General features: G+C 35.9%; 1 protein-coding gene across 2 annotated transcripts in view; it reads right to left on the bottom strand.

Annotated features, from left to right (window-relative positions):
• glis2b (GLIS family zinc finger 2b) overlaps nucleotides 1-14,490 on the bottom strand; it is a 41,470-nt gene that overhangs the window by 23,718 nt on the left and 3,262 nt on the right. The window contains exon 1 of one of the 2 annotated variants that reach the window (XM_059561276.1): nucleotides 12,354-13,220. The exons of the other annotated variant lie outside the window; for it this stretch is intronic. The gene's annotated coding sequence lies outside the window, so the exon portion shown is untranslated. Of the gene's footprint in view, nucleotides 1-12,353; nucleotides 13,221-14,490 lie in introns of those variants that run through there. 2 annotated transcript variants of the gene reach the window in all.

Genomic DNA, 14,490 nt, shown 5'->3' with positions numbered 1-14,490 from the left:
GATAGTTTTTAAGGATCAACCCTAACTTTGTTATTTGCGATACTTTTTAAGGATCAACCCTAACTTTAATTTGCGATAGTTTTTAAGGATCAACCCTAACTTCGTTATTTGCGAAATTTTTTAAGGATCAACTCTAACTTTGTTATTTGCGATACTTTTTAAGGATCAACCCTAACTTTGTTATTTGCGATACTTTTTAAGGATCAACCCTAACTTTAATTTGCGATACTTTTTAAGGATCAACCCTAACTTTAATTTGCGATACTTTTTAAGGATCAACCTTAACTTTGTTATTTGCGATACTTTTTAAGGATCAACCCTAACTTTGTTATTTGCGATACTTTTTAAGGATCAACCCTAACTTTAATTTGCGATACTTTTAAGGATCAACCCTAACTTTGTTATTTGCGATACTTTTTAAGGATCAACCCTAACTTTAATTTGCGATACTTTTTAAGGATCAACCCTAACTTTGTTATTTGCGATACTTTTAAAAGGTCCAACCCTAACTTTGTTATTTACGATGATTTTTAAAGAACAATCATGACTTCATTATTTATGTTTTTTTAACATCAACCACAACTTTGAGTTATTTATAATGATTTTTTAATATAAATCCTCAATTTCAATTCAAGTTTATTTGTATAGCGGTTTTTACAATACAAATCGTTACAAAGCAACTTTACAGAAAATTATGTTTATACAATATTTAGTAATAGCTTATAAGTGGTGACTGTCAGTTTGTGCACGTATGACAGGATTTTTAGAAAAATTTATACAATTTGTTATTTAAATATAAACTATTTTTAAGGTCAACTCTAAATTTAGGAAATATTATTTACAATGATTTAGAACGATCCTAATTTTAACAATTGATTTAATTATTCAAATTCTTCAAAATGTTTGTCCTTTGACAAACCACAAAATTAATTAAATATTCATATTCAAAATATCTTACCTTTGAGGATTTAAGACTAGTTGGAGACTTTTAAGAAAATTATTTTCAGAAATTCTAATTCTTCTTAGGTTAAGATCATTCTTAAGAATTGTTTTTGATGATACGTAAGTATTAAGTATTCCTCACTTTATTTTTAAGTTACAAAATAGGAAGAACATTTTTTTGTGAATCCAACTCCAGGACTTTGAATCTCTAAAGGGATACGAAGATAGTGTGAAATTTATTCACATGACCTGACCGCTGTATAAGTCTTCTGAAGAGACACGGGTCACTTTGCATGATGAACAGATCATAATTGAAGCTATTCACATTCAAATCAAACCAAAACACTGCACATGCATACAAAGGGCCCTATCATAAACCTGGTGCAATGCGGTGCTAGGCATAGCGCAAGTGTTTTTTTTTCCAGTTTCAGCCCGACACAGTTATCATTTTCACATCCTGTGCCACATTGTTTAAATAGCAGATTTCGGACACACCCTAAGTGCACCTGCACCTTGCGCTTTAGACCATGTGTTTAGATCATTAAAATAGGACCCAAAGACTGCAATAAATATGATGACACAAACCTCAAAGGTTAAGCGTTTGGTCACATGAAATGCATGACATTTGGTCATGTGACATGCCAGAACAAATTAGATTTAATGTCAGCTGACATTTTAAAGTCATTGCCATTTTGGTTTAATCTCTGTATATGTGCATTGATCAGTTATTTGATTCAAAAGTAAATAAATGCTTAAATGTCAGTCTGTACATCATACTAAGTGATTGTGTTTTGAAAAGAAGTCTGAAGAATTTCAGGTCCCATTGAAATTCACTGGATGGGCGAAAACTGCCGAATTATTTTTTTCATTCTTTTGCAGAAGCATATGAGATATTTTAAAAACTGACTGTAATACACTCATTGAACAACTACCAACAAGAAGTAGATCTTCTGTGTTTTTAGGAGGGGAGGAATTGGAGTTGGTAGCCCAGTTCAAGTATCTTGGGGTTATACTGGATTCAAACCTCACTTTCAAAAAACACATACAAAAGGTATCTAATACCATAAAATTTAATCTACAAAATTACAAATCAAATCAGATCTTACATTACAACCGAGGCTGCTAAATCATATCTCCATTGTATGATTTTTTCCCATGTTGAATACTGCTTCATAGTTTGGTCTTTTGCTGGAGTTATTGCATTAAAACCCATTGTTCAACTATATAAAAAAGCAGTCAAGATATTTGACAGGAAACCACAGTCGTTTCACCTTTGTCTAATTCTTGAGAAGTATCAACTACTAATTTTTGAAAATCTTAAAATTTTTAAAAATTGCTGTCTTATTTATAAATCTATGAATGGAATCGCCCCACCACCCCTGGGCGATTTTATCAAAAAGAGAAATAGCGAGATGAAGACTAGATCATTTACCCGGGGGGATTGTGAAGTACTATTTAGAAAATCTTTGTTTGCACAAAATGTCCTCTCTATTAAAGGCTGCACAAATTGGAATAGTATACCAACGGTAATTAGAGAGAGCCCCACTTTTGTTTCATTTAAGAAACATCTTAAAAGATGGCTGAATAATAATCAAAAATGTAATCATTAAGTATGCAGGTAAAATTTGATAGGTAGTTTTATTTATATATTTATAATAAGCACTTTGGGATGTCTATGTACAGGCATTTATGCATTTTAAATTAATATTACAATAAGTACAATAAGGTATAGGAACTTTTATTGTTTATTTAGCTATATATGTATATTTGTTGATATGTATATTGTCTGTTTGTTTTTTTGGTTTGTATTTGTTTATGTTTGGGACTACGGATGGAAATGAGCATTGTGCTAAATCCGGCGTACAGTATTTACGTTCAACTTTGATTGTACATTCATGAATATGCACTGTCCCATTTAAATAAATACATTGAAATTGAAAGAGTTTGGATGGACATGAGGGTGAGTAAATAATGTTTCAGTGAACTAACCATTTAAATACAAATGAGATTGTAACTCAAGAGGTCCCACGTCTGGTTGGGGTCTGTTTGAGACTGGCAAACGTCTGGGCATAAAGCGAGGGTCTGGCGTTCCCTTCCATCCCACAGCGTTAACAGACTCCCAGCCGCAGATTTACGGGAGCTAACAAGCACATGAAAACTCAACCTTCTGCTATATTTCAGTTCGCTGTAGCGAATGTCGTGACAAATGCGAGCCTAGCCACTCGAGGGGCTCTCGCTTTTATAAGCAGACAGGCTGCGCTTTGAGTTCAGGCCAACACTGGGCGCAGTGGGTATACTTCACATTTTGGGAGTTGCCGTCTTAGACTTGCACTCATTTCCTGGATCCTAAATATTACAGCAGCGCCACATGAGAGGCTCAAAAACCCCCTTTTCTTAGACTGAAAAACCCAAGATGGGTGCACAAAGCAGTTAAGCTGAAATCAGGCGTAATTTGATAGGAGCTGTGACTCTCAGCCGCTCGGCCTCGAGGGACGTCAGTGCTGTGGGGATCCCAGCGGTGCATGTGATTGAGTGCTGTGCTGAGTTTCTTATTTGGCCAGGATTCCTCTGCTGATGGACACCTGTGTGGCGTGTTGGAGCCGACGGGACGGTTCCTGGGAGCGGGGAGCTGGTCAGGAGCGGGAGGCGGGGCTGCTGTTCGGTTCTCGAAACCCAAACATTGTGATGGAACGAAAACAGGAAGACGAAGGAAACTCAGAACAGAAGAATGTAATTAGTTGACAAACTGAAGTGATGGCAAATCAGGCACGCTGGTGATTGTTCAAAACGAAAATATTTCAGTAATTTAAAAACACATTCATATGTTCACAGTTCTCTGATGAGTGTTAATGGTAACACGACATGCAAGTGAAACATTTTTTTATTATATTTAAAATGTATTTTATTATTATTATTATTATTAATTTGACATTTAACCATAGTGACGAGTGAAATAATAGTTTGGAATAGTATGAAAAACATACAAAAGATTATTTTTAAAATTTCTTCTTTGAGGTTATGCATCTAAATAAAATGTCTAGTAAAGGGTAGACAATGCTGTCTGAATACAAACTAAATATTTAAAACATTTATTATGTATGTACTTAAATATTTATGTTTATAAATTTAAATTATATTTGAGAACACATATATTAAAATATTTTAAATATATATTTTATATAATATGTGTTTGTATATGTTTATAATTTTTAGGATAATCCATAGTAACTTTTTAAGATATTACATTTTTGTATATATATATATATATATATATATATATATATATATATATATATATATATATATATATATATATGAAATTATTTAGTTTGAAAACCTCAAACCACATACTTTGAAATGGCCAAAAGAAGCTGAGGGTCCGAAATGTGTATCTAGGGACCTGGCAGGACAATCCCTGAAAACCACAAATTAATGTTTATTGTCTTATAAATACTTCTTTACGAGTCGTTGGAGGACATAATGGACCCTGGTAGTTACAAGACCTCTGCTGATGTTGCCCGTCGTTGCTCCTCTTTTCCCTTTCAGACACCTGCACACACACACACACGCTCTTTTCTTTTCTCTGCCTCTGTTCTTTTTCCCGTCTGTGTCTCTGCCAGCCTCACTGTGCGCCTGTGTTCTCTCGTTCCCCTCGCATGGGGCGCCTGTTTTCTCAAAGCGAGCCGCCCTCCCCTCAACACTCGGCCCCTCCGAGGCCTGGCAGCCAGACAAGGTCAACACGACAGGATTTCCCCCTCCTTCCCTCTTTCTCTCACCCTTTATCTCCCTGCGTTTCTTTGACTTCGCTCAGCTGAGCGGCAGGCTCCTCCCAAACACGAAGGGCCTTTCATCTTCAGTCTCCGTCAGAGAGAGCAAACAAGGGACAGAGCCGGAGAGAGACGGGAGGAGCATGTAGCTATAAAGCTTCATCTCAGTGGGAGAGATGGACTGATAGTTTGGCGTGCAAAACAACATTTCAGAGCCAAGCAGATTTATAGAATGTACATAACATGAACATAACAGAGGTATACAGTTTTATTGCAGCTGTTTGTATTGCACTTTTTTTGGCTATTATGTTTTCTTAAAGAAATAAGACTAGTTGCAAGTCCCTTCTTTCATTTTAAGACTGAAACATTTTAATAAAGTCTCTGATTTAGTGAGACGAGTTGGATTCATTCCTGTGAATCATTTCAAACTGATTGTTTCAATGAATCAACTCAACTCTGATTCAATTAATTTGCCTCAAAACTTAAAAAGTGTTCACAGAAGGTTTTCAAATATTAACTATTTAAATGTCGCTAAATGTTTATGTTTAGCATTTTTGAGATAGGCGGATATAATAAAAGAATATTGAAGTGAACACTTTTTGCTTTGATTATTTTTTGATTTATTTTTAGACTATATATTTTACTGTTTTACTTCTTAATATTTAAAATAAGTATGAATAAATACATAAATACCTTTCTGAATCATCAGAAGACTGAAAATATCAATATAACTTTCTGGTTGGTTTTTGGGGAAATAAATATCGTGCTGGTTTTTAATACTGCAGTGATTTTATTGCACTTTTTTATTTCCTCATTAAGTTTTCTTAAAGACATGATATTCGTTTCGTGACCCTTGTTTTGGGACTCATTTTAAGACTTAAACATTTTAATAGAGTCTTTGATTTAGTTGGATTCATTCCTGTGAATCACTTCAAACTGATTGTTTCAATGAATCAACTTTGATTTGATTCATTTGCAGCAGAACATTAAAAAAAAATTCACTGAAGTTTTCCATATATATTAAACTGTTTTATGTCGCTAAATATTTGTTTAGTATTTTTGTTGTTTTATTGGTGCATATAATGAAAATAATATGTCTTTCTGTACATTTATTTATGCTTTTAATTATTTAGAGATTGATTTTTAGACAAGATATTTTATTGTTTTATTTCTTAATATATACATTTAATATAAGTAATATGACATACTGAGTACAGTTCAGTTAAAGTATTTTTTTTTTTTTTTTTGAAAAAGTATTTTATGCTCACCAAAGGCTCCACTTATTTTGCCAGAAATACAGAAAAAACTGTAGCATTGTGAAATATTATTACAATTTCAAATAACAGTTTTATATTTAAATATACTTAAAAATATAATTTATTTCTGTGATGCAGTGCTGAATGTTCAGCATCATGACTCTAGGTCCCATGATCCTTCAGAAATCACTCTAATATGATGGTTTGCTGCTCAACAAACATTTCTGATTATTATTATCAACAGTTTTGCTGCATCATATTTTTGTGGAAACTGATTTTGTTTTTTTCTGCTTTGTGATGACTAGAAACACCATTTATTTGAAATAGCAATCCTGTGTAACATTATAAATGTCTTTACTGCCAGTTTTGATTATTTTAATGCATCCTTGCTGAATTTCAGTATTCATTTCTTATCTTACTGACCCCAAACCTTTGAATAATAGTAGAGATATGGTCTCGTCCGAAGTTTCCAAAACAAAACACTTTCTTCTAAGGCTAAATTCCTCATGAGTAATCAATAAAGTGTCTCTTTATATCGTCTGTTGCACAAAAGCAGTTGCAGTGAATGCATTGAAACTTTAACAGCGTCCTTTCAACCACATATCGAAGGAAACACTCCTCTTGCTCTGACAATGAGCTACAATTCACGGTAGAATTGACAAAAAGTACCAAAGATTCCCGTTCAAGCCATGTGCCAAAGTTAACAGAGATACGAGAGCAGCGGGACAGGAAGACTGGAAAAGAGTCGTATCCTCTGATCACTTTCTAATGAGACAGAACGCACGATCATCCACTTCATCTTTCTTTCTAACTCAAGACGTGCTGCTCGAGATGTACAGCTGTGGAGTAACTGCGGGGAACAGCGGATCAGGGAAAGAAGGCAGCCGTCTGGGACTCTCACACACATTGACGGGAATGAATTTGCCCGGACAAGGAGCCAAGTCCAGGCCCAGACTTGAGAGAGCCTTGTTTCTCTTTCTGAAATGCTTTACCTCCCCTGCCCTCTTTTCTTTTCCTACAGCAGTCTTATGAACTTATTGTGTTCCAGTCGCGTTATTGTGGCTGTATTGGAAGATTCAAGCTGTTGGCTTTGCAAGTAAATAATAATAAAAGCCAGCTGTGCTTCCAGTTTAACTGCTGAAGCCCTTGGCCCGTCACGATCCAGCGCGCTGCTTATTGCTAACAGCTTACAGTTGGAAAACAATGGTAGTGATGTGGCCCTGCGATTCAGAGTCATGTGGCAAAGACTGTTCTCATGTTTCTTCAACTTTATTGGTCACTTTTTCAAGGGCTTATGTCGATGTACAATACCAGCAGCAACTAAATTTAACTTTAGTGGAAATTTTGAACTAAAACTCTCTTATATGAGCTTGTTCTTTATGTAGCTTCATGAACTATTAGCTGAATTGTATAAATATATAACTGATTTTATTATATTTAAGCATTTCAAATGGTCTTTAAGATAACTATATATATATATATATATAGTACAGACCAAAAGTTTGGAAACATTACTATTTTTAATGTTTTTGAAAGAAGTTTCTTCTGCTCATCAAACCTGCATTTATTTGATCAAAAATACAGAAAAATATTTAATATTGTGAAATATTATTACAACTTAAAATAATAGTTTTTAAATTTATTATACTTTAAATTATCATTTATTTCCGTGATGCAAAGCTGAATTTTTAGGATCATTATCACATGATCCTTTAGAAATCATTTCTAATATGATGATTCATTATCAAAGTTGGAAACAGTTCTGCTGCTTAATATTTTTTCAGAACATGTGATACTTTTTTAGGATACTTTGATGAATAAAAAGTAAAAAAAAAAAAAAAAAAAAAAAAGAAGCTATGTTTTTAAAATATAAATATTTTGTAATAACAATATACACTACTGGTCAGTAATTTGGGGTCAGTAATATTTTTCTTTCTTTTTTTTTAAATAAAATCAATACTTTTATTCAGCAAGAATGTGTTAAATTGATAAAAAGTGATAGTAAAGAAAATATATTATTAGAATATATATTATTAGAATTTTTTTTTTTTGAATAAATGCAGTTCTTTTTAACCTTTTATTCATCAAATATATTAGACAGCAGAACTGTTTCCAACACTCATAATAAATCAGAATATTAGAATGATTTCTAAATGATCATGTGATAGACTGATGTTACATGTGACACTGAAGGCTGGAGGAATGATGCTGAAAATTCAGCTTTGCATCACAGGAATAAATTAAATTTTAAGTATATTCAAATAGAAAACTATTATTTTAAGTTGTAATAATATTTCACAATATTACTGTTTTTTTCTGTATTTTTGATCAAATAAATGCAGGCTTGATGAGCAGAAGAAACTTCTTTCAAAAACATTAAAAATAGTAATGTTTCCAAACTTTTGGTCTGTACTGTGTGTATATATATATAATAAAAAAATTAACTTTGATTGCATGTATGTGTGTGTGTGTGTGTGCATATATATAAAACCTTTTTCCAGAAAGACTTATAAACTCCTGACCTTTGACCTAAGGACTTTTTGGGGTCTCTTTAATTGTTCTGTTAATAATTTTTCTGTCAAATTTCCCCTCATTATTTTGCAGTGGTCGTAAGGAGAAAGTAAGTGGCTGAACGACATCAAAGAAAACATAAAGTGGAAAGTGTGTGGATGCAGAACTCGGTCTGTGTTTTTTTTGGAGGGGCTTGCACCGGAGCACCAGGCCTTTGGCGGCTCAGAGGTGCAGGGACGGGTCGCGTGGACCATCCTCAGGTGTCCTATGAAGGTGCCGAGGGGGTAGAGAGAAAGAGAGCGAAGGGTCCTCGGGCTGGGGCGGGACTGGGCTCTACGCAGCAGGGAGGATGTGAGCGAAACGTTCCAAGAGGAAACGGTGAGGCCACGCTGTGATTAGTGGTTGCAGAAGAATGCATGGTCCAAGCCCAGCGAGAGAGGGTGGTTTCACTGGTCTCAGCGAGTCCGTATGACTCAGGGTCTCTGCACTCCTATCAGCCCGGGTGAAAGTTTGTTTGTGCAGCCTTTTTCTGCACAACTGTCTTTAAACAGTGTTTTGTGGCATTTCAAAGCATTAAAAAAAAGCTTTTCTGGAACTGCAATAAACAGTCACATTTAGCAGATGCTTTTATCCAAATGGACTTATAACACTGGAACAAAAGCCATTTGTCAAAGTGCCAACAATATTTATGCCAGGTTTAGTAGATCACACTATAAAAAAATAAAGGTTCCAGAAGGGTTTTTTTTTTTATAGAAGAACCATTTTCGGTTCCCCAAAGAACCTTTTTGTGAACTGTTCTTAAAATAACAGTTTTTCTTACCTTTTCCACTATAAAGAACCTTGAGTGCATTTAAAGGATTCCATGGATGTTAAAGGTTCTTCATGGGACCATTGATGCAGAAATAGAAACTTTATTTTTTTTAAGAGTGTAGAAGCTGGAATTTTACCGGAATCTCTGTCCACGTTCCAGGACTTTTCCTCCTGTCTTTGTTAAATTCCCAGCCGAACTGACCTCCCCAGACCCTCCTCCCACCTTTTAGCAAATGCTAAACATTTATTCCAAGTAGATGTCAGCTGTCTCTGTCCTGAAGTAATGCAGAAGACATGAAATTCCCATCACTGAGACCAGGGGGGGTCTCACCAGGATCAGGGGTGTCAGTGTGAAGGCTGAATGCCCTGTATGGGTTGCAGCCTCTAAATACCTTAAGGGTTGTTTAATTGTGGCTTCAAAAAACCCATAAAGCAAATTACTTGGTGCTACTAGATATTTAACAACCAGCAGAGACACCCAAGAATGCACTTTTGGTGCACTTAACCCACAGAAAATGGCACAAATAAAAACACTCAAAATTAAATTCTGCCATTATTTACTCATGTCTTTCCAAATCTGTTTTCAGAAGATGCTATCAAGAGTCCCATTCATCGTAATGGCGAAAGTCCAAAAAATGCTCTGATTAGATGGATTTAAGTTTAATCTGAAGGACACTCAAAAATAAAGGTCCTAAAAGGTGTTTTTTTTACAGTGATGCCACAGAAGAACCATTTTTAAGATCCACATTTTTCCAAAGAACCTTTTGTGGAATGGAAAGGTTCCATGTGTAAAGATTCTATCAATGGTTCCATGAAGAAGCTTTAAAATCAACAAAAACTTTCCATTACACAAAAAAAAAAAAAATTCTTTTTTAATGGGGAAAAAAGGTTCTTAAGATTTCTAAAATGCTCTTCACATTAAGAAGAAATCGTTTTTCACTGAAACATTCTTTAGGGAACCCAAAATGGCTATTTTATGAAACGTGTTGAATGGAACCTTTAGTTTTAAGAGTGTGGATGTTAAAATAAAAAAAAATAACATTTACTCACCCTCATGTCATTCCAAACCTGTATGGAAGATAGTTGGAGTCAAAAACCCATTTGACTCGATGGACTTTTATTGTATGCACTCTTAAAAATAAGTAATGTATGCCATAGAGCAGTGGTTCCCGATCCTGGTCCTGGAGAACCCCCAATACTGCACATTTTAGCCCCCAAACCCCTTTCAGTGAACAGCTCTTAAAGGAACCATTTTTCTACTATAAAGAACCTTTTGTGGAATGGAAAGATTCCACTGATTCTTTTTGGAACCATAGATGCCAATAAGAACTTTTATTTTTAAGAGTAAGAACAAAAAAAAGGCTGAAACATTTTTTTTTTAAAATAGCTTCTTCTGTGTTCCACAGCAGAAAGAAAAAGTGTTTGGAACAACTTGAGAATGAGCAAATAATGACTGAAGATTTTCTTGAGAAGATTTTGCATATAGTGCACAAATTTTATGGAGCTTTTTTGGAGTTTTATAGAGCCAGTGTTTGATCATGATGCTGGCGTTGCACTAATTCATGGGTAAAACTTTCCCAAACATCTTCAAACACAAACCAAACCAAGCACTCTTTTTGGTCTTTTGTCAAAGGTTGTGTTTAGGCCTCGCAGCATGCACACATAAGAACATCTCCTAAGTCTTGCATATTCTCTCCATTTGGCCCCATGTTTTGAGTAAAGACCAGGCTGGGGCCCCTCTTTAGTCACTGAGCATTAGAGAGCGTAATGGGCATGAATTCACAGAAGCGCTTCAGGGTGGGTCATATTTGGCAAACCATTCTCAGCATCGAGAGGAACAAGCGGTATATTCACTGGCCAGACCCCTCACAAAAGTACGCCAAAGTCTCTGCGTGCCAAGATCTCAGATTTCTGCAACGTTCAGCTCTGCTTTAGCTTATGGAGCTTCACTTCATATGCGAGCCAGAAGCCTTTCTTTCCAGTATGCCGTGAAACAGGCGGCCCTATAGCGGAGCCGTCGGTTCACACAGCGAAAACACAAGTCGTCACCAGCATGCACAGCTGGAGGAGAGCACACAGTGAAGTGAGGACGCAATGGCAATAATATGAGATGTTTGCACAGCGGCATAAGGCAGAAAGCTGTGCACATACACACACTGCTTTCTGTTTCTTAAAAGGCCTGGATTTCACCAAAGAATGCCATCTGGCGAGTTCGGGTCACTTTAGGGGCACCTCAATGCAATTTGAACAATGATTTCAACAGTGCATGCATTTCTAAACATAAAAGCACAACATGAAGAGGTCAAATATCATGCAATCCATTGGACAAACTACACAAGCTTGGGCTTTAATGAAAGCAATCACATCTAAGCTCAGTTAATAAATCAACCCCATGCACAAGCTTTATTCAAGACCGTTTTTTGTCCAAGATGCCCCTCTCGCAGTTGGTTAACTATGTCCTGGCAGGCATCTTCTTTATCAATGGCCCCATGTGTAGCAGCCAATGAGGATGGGCTTTGTTCCAACCCACATCTCAATGTGCTCACAATTAAGCGCAGGGACACTGAAATCGCCTAATTGGATGATGACTGCTTTATGTCCAGGCCTCAACCACTATGGACAATAACAGTAAGTTTGCCAGAATGCATCATATTTGCATGCAATCTTTCAGTTTTTTGCACACGCACCTTTCCCCATGTGAAGTATTAAATTTGCATCCTGCACCATCTGAAGTATTTATTGTCTAGAATAAGAAAACGACAACAAACTCATCACATGATGCTAGATTTAACACATGCCTCCAGACATTCTGTCTGTTGTTAAAGTGCATTATAGCCCAAGCATCGTTTCTCATCCTTTGGAGGGACTACAACTCCTAAGAAATCACACAGACTGGGGCATAAACCGAAAACACGCTCTTGGTAAATAGGTCAGGGTCTTTCTGCTACACTGAGTGACCGTGCTCGCTGGACAGAACTAAATATGCATGCTTATGTTGGCACGGTAATGCACTGGAGATCAATGATGCAAGGTTCCAGTGACATCTGAGTTCATAAGAATGGCTTACCTTCTGTAAAACCTCCTGGATGTGTTATGGCCCAGCACTGGTCTCCACCTTGAACTTTCCAGAGGGGATGTTTGCTCAAGTTCCCTTGGATTGCAAAATAAGGAGTCAGTTTTAAAGCAAGGCCCGGCAGATTACGCAAAAGGGCACTGTCACCAGTGGCTGAATAATCTACTGCTGTCTGAGAGCATCAGACTGTTGTCTGGACACGCGTGACAGTGCTCGGAAAAGCAGAAAACACAAGACTTGCGAAGATAAAAAAAAAAAGCGTCAATCCAGAGTGAATGCGACGGATTTAGTAGTTTATGTCAGTTTCAGGCCATGAGGATATTCTCATGAAGAAGAAACCCGTTAAATGCATGCATGTGTGTGTGTGTGTGTCAACACAGTGTCCGTACTGTTATTATCGACTCTGGAATGACTGCTTAAGAAGGACACGCTAAAAAAACAAACAGAAACCGATCGAAGTGATCGTTGTCTTGGCATCAAGGTGCATCGCTTGCGTGCTGCGCTGATCCACAGGGGTTTTTAATGGGTGGTCGTGCGCAAAAGGGGATGGAGAGGAGACGTCCCCCTTTTCAGCTTCGTGTCCGGATGGTGTCTCCGTGTTGGGTTCGCGATTTCCTCAGGTCTTTTCCAGTCCTGGTGCCTTAATGTTGTCCTTGGAGACAGTGTGTGGTGAGGTGGGTCTCCAGCACCCCGGACTCGAGCCTGTCCGTGTCTCCTCTCCTCTCCTCGGGCGCAGCGGGCGGAGGGATCAGCCCTGACTGACTGTGGCTCTGCCAGCTCAGCGCATGTGTGCTGCTCCGCCCCATCCAGCGCTCAGGAGGCCGGCCTGGGCTCCAGTCCAAACAAGCTCCCCTCCCTTGCTCCCTCCAGCGCGCTCAACATTTTTATTGGCATGGTAATAAAGCTTTTTATCGCCGAAGCCTTAATAAACATTACCTCCTTGGACCCTTCCCTCAGATCTATTCATTGCTCTAGCACAAAGAAAACTCTTGCTTAATTTCTTTGAGATTATTCATAATAATATAGCTAGTATTATATACGTCTTATAATATTAATATAGTATGTAATAAATTGATTCAAGTCGATACTTGAAATATGTTTCTTTATTGGTGTATTACATCATGTATAATTATATATATATATATATATATATATATATATATATATATATATATATATATATATATATATATATATATATATATATATATATATTTTTTTTTTGATCATGTAATTGAACTATTTAAATAAATATTTTAATTATTATAGTTTATATTTATATAATTATTTACACACTAATTTTAAAATAATTTAACAATTATTTTATAATAAATAATATTATAATTAAAAAAGCCATTGCCTGTGTTTCCAACAAATATATAGAATAAATTGTTTTAAGAAACATTATGTAAAGCACTAAGATATAATAATAATAATTATGCATATATTATATTATTACTGATATGCATATTAAAAAGATATTTGAAAATAAAAATTCTAAATGCCAAAACATAGAATTTATGAGTGTGGATGTTAAAATGTAAATTCTGTTATCCTTCACTCATCCTCATGTCATTCCAAACCTTTATAGGATATTTAGATATTTAGAGTCAAAAACCCATTGGACTCCACTGACATTTATTGTATGCACTCTTAAAAATAAAGGTTCAAAAAGCAATGATGCCATAAAGGGACCATTTTTGACCCCCCATCAGTGAACAATCTGAATACAATAGTAGTCAATAGTAAATAAAAAAAAAAATAAAAAAAAAAATCTTCATCATCTTGCAGGTAAAAAAATGCTTGATTTTAGCAGATCGTTTTTGTGGTGGCTAGTGAACGGACCTTAATTAAAGTAATTAAGCCATGAGGTGTGCACTTACATTTTGTTGAGCTGATCGGTATTATGATCCTGGCCTATTAAAGTTTGATTTTACCAATAGTCCTTCACAGAATGACATAGCATCATATTTTCTCACACTCTAATGGTTTACTTTATTTTACCCTAGTTATTTTTTTTTATATTTTACATTTCCTTTTGAAAATATATCTCCTCTAATCACCAAAATCTCAGGCAGTTTTGATTGTAGTACTGAGCTGAACAGGGTGAACACTAGATGGCAGCTGCCCA

The sequence above is a fragment of the Carassius carassius genome, chromosome 1, assembly GCF_963082965.1.
Source record: "Carassius carassius chromosome 1, fCarCar2.1, whole genome shotgun sequence".
NCBI classification, from domain to species: domain Eukaryota; kingdom Metazoa; phylum Chordata; class Actinopteri; order Cypriniformes; family Cyprinidae; genus Carassius; species Carassius carassius.
Note: the sequence above shows the minus strand (reverse complement) of the source record. Positions and strands in the feature narration are given on the sequence as shown.